Genomic DNA, 5,225 nt, shown 5'->3' on the forward strand with positions numbered 1-5,225 from the left:
GTTGTAACTCTGTGGACTGAGGTGCAAAGTGCTTGGCTGACGAACTAATAAATACCATTATTAGAGAGAACCCATCTTCTTATTTCTTATCACCTTTAAGAGATAATTTACTGATTTGACTAAGTGGTTGAGTTGTTAGAGTATTTTAGCCACTTTTCATACATTCAACAAATATTTCTTGAACTCCTTCTCTGTGGCCTGGCCTGCCATCTTCATTGAGGATGCCACAGTGACATGCTAGTCGGGGGATAGAAGCAATGAACAGGGAATGACATTAATAAAATAACAGTCAGATGGTGATATGAGCCAAGAAGGAACAAACATGGAGCAATTGGTCATAGACTGGCTGGTACTACACCAGACCAAGGGGCCAGGGGACATTCCAAAGGAGGTCATTTCTCAGCTGAGACTTGAAACATAGGGGTTTAGGTTACATCATCATACTCTTATTTTTTGGGGTCATCTTATGACTTGGTCATGAGAAAAAGATCTTCTTAACACATATTTAAATAAAGTTATTGAATATACATCTTGTGGATGTGGTTGTACAGTACACACTTAGTCTACTTCCTTTTAAAATCTTCACTCTCAATATGCTCAGCTTCTATCTACTTCCTTGTTAAGCTTCACCCTCAAGTGCTGTCATATCACTGGAATTCATTTTAGAAATGTAAGTGGCAAATCTAGACCCATTAGCTATAATTGATATAAAAATCCACAAAAGATATTCCAGTGGGAACAGAACTGGTCTTGTAGACAAAAATAATGAATTCATTGCTCCACCAGCTGCCCTCGACACACACATCTCTACTTCTATCACTGACCATAATCATCCAACAAAATGAATCTGTAAGTGCTTATGATGAAGAGCAGTTACCAACACATACAGGCAAGCATTCTTACATTCATATCTTCTGTGAATTCATCAGCCAGTAGTTCCCATGCACAGGGTAAGGAGCAGACATATTTCTTTCCAGGCAGTTTATCTATTGAGATGCTGTAGGATGCTGTTCATCTATAATTTTGGACTTCATATACCATAAGTCATATTGCTTATGACTTGTAGTCAACAGAGAGAGCCTTCTGAAGGTGTCCCCAAGCAAAGTTATAAGAGAAAAAAACTAGGCATATAACCTTATACCAATCAATTATTCTACCTAAAATCAATTTTTATATGTAAAAAGAAGATATTAAACCAGACAAATTCTAAGTTCTAATTTTAAAGAAATAATATCTGAAGATTTTGAGTACTGTATCCATTGAGAATATGCTTGGTGGTAATCAATGAAAAAGTTAATAGTAGCCTAAAAAAATATGTTGGGTTTTCCCACATAATAAAAAGCCTGGAGGTAGACTTCAACAGGTTTTGGTTGAGCAATACCACAATGTACAGGCCAGACTATCTTGTGGTCTTTCCCCATCTTGTAGCCTCCAGTTCACAAACTGGCTCCAATAATTGTAAAAATCACATCCTCATAAATGTACTTAATAACTGGAAGAGTGGGGGAGAAGGGAACAATGCCAATCTATGGTTCTATATAGAAAACAAAGTGCTTTACAGAAGCTCCTGCAGCAGCCAGAACCTCTGGTTTTATGTGTCACCTAGGCAACTATAAACCCAAGGGTGGCTGCAGAGCTGGGTATCTTGTATCTCCACCCTGAAGAGTGGAGATCCCTCTCTCTTCATTCTGTCTACTACAATTATTTCATTTCTGTCTCCTTAATTATAACTCCTTCTCTGTTCATTTCTGTCTCCTTAATTATAACTCCCAGGATATCACACCAAAATATAGGCATGGAACCAATACTAAATGATGGAAGAACTTAAATTTGTGAAGGCATTGGCTATAGGAAACATGAGTTGGGAAAACTAAAACCAAGGGAGTCAAATGGGAAGTCTTCAATGTTGTCAAAACAAACCAAGTCTAATGGTTGAATGGTTTTTGAAAAAGGTTTTTTTTTTCTAATTTTTGGAAATACAGGTTGAATAAGAATCTTTTTTAAAATTTTCCTATTTGCTATAATTAGTTATACATAACAGTAGAATGCATTTATGCACCTTGATATATCATACATAGATGGGATATAATTTCTCACTTTTCTGAGTATACATTTGACAGAATCATCTTGGTCATGTAGTTACATATATACATACAGTAATAATGTCTGTTTCATTCTACTGTCTTTCCTATCCCCACATCCCTTCCCCTTCCCTTCCATCACTTCCTCTATCTAACCTAAGGTAATGTTATTCTTCCCTAGTGCCCCCTACCTTATTGTGAATTAGTATCTGCATATTAGAGAAAACATTCAGCTTTTGGGTTTGTGGGATTGGCTTATTTCATTTAGCATGATATTCTCCAACTCCAACCATTTACTGTCAAATGCCATAATTTTACTCTTCTTTAAAGCTGAATAATATTCCATTGAGTATATATACCACATTTTCTTTATCCATTCATCTATTGAGGAATACCTAGGTTGGTTCCATAGTCCAGCTTTTGTGAATTGAGCTGCTATAAACATTGATGTGGCTGCATCACAGTATGCTGATTTTAAGACCAAACTTAATACCAAAAAAAAAAAAAACCCAAATAACCCAATCAATAAATGGGCTAAGGAACTGAACAGACACTTCACAGAAGAAGAAATATAATTGATCAGCAAATATATGAAAAGTATTCATTGTCTCTAGCAATTAGAGAAATAAAAATCAAAACTACTATAAGATTGGGAATGGAACCACCATTTGACCCAGCTATCCCACTCCTTGGTTTATACCCAATAAGACTTTTAATTGTAAAGATTCATAAAGAAAGCAAAAGTGACCCCCAAATAACCCCTGATATAATAATTTGCTGTATAAAACCTTTCTTTCCAATCATTCTATACATTTTCCTTCTTCCTCTGCTCCATTATGATAGGTCCTTCTGAAATCTGCTTTCCTCTATTGAATTTACCCTTACCCTGTCTGCACAGTTGCTGTGTTAGATTATTATGACGTGTTGGTGGTAAGAGCAAAGATTCAAGCCAAGCTGTCAGATGTCAATCTCAATACAACTCTTACCTGCTGATATCTCAAGCAAGTCACTCAACCTCCTTAGGGCTCAATTTCTTCATCTTTCAAATGAGATAATACCATCTATCAGAGGACTGTTGCAAAAGTTAAGTGAGTTAATCCTTATAAGACACTTAGTACAGTAACAGCCAAATAACAGTGTTCAATTAATGTCAGCTATTTTCATTATATGGATATATGTCAAGCAGTTTTATTAATACTGAATTGATAAATATTAAAATTTTTAAAAATATTTGACTTTTATAAATAGTCCATCCATTAATATACTTGAAGGTATACAGTTGTCTAATAATTTCCTAAGGACACAGCCCCTCAAACGTAGTTGCTGGACCAAAAAAATCCACATTTTAAATTCTGAGACTTATTTCTGAGTTTCTCATCAGAAAACTTGTTCCAGGCCATGTAGGGAGTGCTGGTTTTTGTGTACAAGAACACCTGTTTTCCCACACCTTTTCTAACACAAAATATTAATTTTCCAAACTTAGAGGAAAAAAATCCATCTTTAAATTTGTATTTCTTTGATTAGTAAAAAGAATTAAAAATTTAAATATTTTTAACCATTTATATATTTTTTGAAATGCAAAACTACACTGAGATTCCATCTCACTTCAGTCAGAATGACAATTATCAAGAATATAAGCAAAAAATAAGTATTGATTGGGATGTGGGGATACTTTGCTGGTGGGACTACAAATTGGTGCAACCACTCTGGAAAGCAGTATGGAGATTCCTCAGAAAACTTGGAATGTAACCACATTCGACTGAGTTATCTCACTCTTCAGTATATATCCAGAGTACTTTAAATCAGCACACTATAGTAATGCAACCATATCAGTGTTTATAGAAGCTCAATCTACAATAGCTAAACTATGGAATCAACCTAGGTGCCCTTCAACAGATGAATAGATAAATAAAATGTGGTATGTGTAAACAATGAAGTATTACTTAGCCATAAAAAAGAAAGACTTCATGATATTTGCTAGTAAATGGATGGATCTGGAGACTATCGTGCTAAGTGAAATAAGCCAATCCACAAAAAAAATCAAAGGGCAAATGTTTTCTCTGATATGTAGAAGCTAACCCACAATAAGGAGTAGTGTGAGAGGAAGAAGAGAAGTCCAGTAGATTAGACAAAGGAGACTGGAGGAAAGGGAGCAGGATAGGAAAAGGAAAGACAATGGAATAAATATGACATAATTTTCCCATGTACATATATGAAAACAACACAGTGAATCCCACCATCATATACATCCATAAAATAGGATCTTAACTAGAATAAGATATATTCCATGTTTGTATAATTATATCAAAATGGATTCTGCTGTCATATATAACTAAAAAGAACCAATAAAATTCATATTTTAATGATTATTTTGATTATTTCCCCCAGAAATTAACTGATTTTTTGTTATAGGTGTTAATTGTCCTATATGATGTTTAAAGAAAAAATTCCAATGACAAGTGAGTTTGCCCATTTCCAAGCATTTTCTTTTGCCTTCTCAGTGACTGTTACCAAATTCTTCTCAGTTTGAAAGAAATGTATAGTAAAGGCAAATTTTCTACATTTGTGAGACACATCCCTTTAGTAAAACCTATAAAAATGGAAAAAGTGAAAAGATATCAGGGGCAGGAAGAAAACTGTTTTTAATGAAAATGAGGTATTGAATTATCTGCTTTATTTATTTTATTTGAATAGGTTTTGATTTGATTTACCATTATTTTGATCTGTCCCAAATTGCTAAAATGAGCCTCAACTTGTTTGCTAAGTATTCTTGGAGTCCTTATTTGGAGGGAATATAAGTCACATAGAGTACCTTTTCAGAAAACTTCCATTTACCTTAACATCACTTGGAGTTTAATTATATACATACCCAATTTTGGAGCTTAACTTTCACACTAAGAATGAGAGTCTCCAAAGATATAGGCCAGACAGCTACATATTTTAAAGACCCTTCCCAGGAGATTCTTACAAATACCAATGTTGGAAGAATTTAGGAAAATGCCAGTTTAATAACATCTATTTCTTAAAAAATAATGAAAATCATTACTAAGTACCTATGTTCCAGTAACTATTCAGGAAATTAAATACTGAACTAAAAAAAAAAAGTCCATGTTCTAATAGAGCTTACTTTATAATGAAGAAAGT

This window comes from Urocitellus parryii, chromosome 7, assembly GCF_045843805.1.
Source record: "Urocitellus parryii isolate mUroPar1 chromosome 7, mUroPar1.hap1, whole genome shotgun sequence".
Lineage (NCBI taxonomy): Eukaryota > Metazoa > Chordata > Mammalia > Rodentia > Sciuridae > Urocitellus > Urocitellus parryii.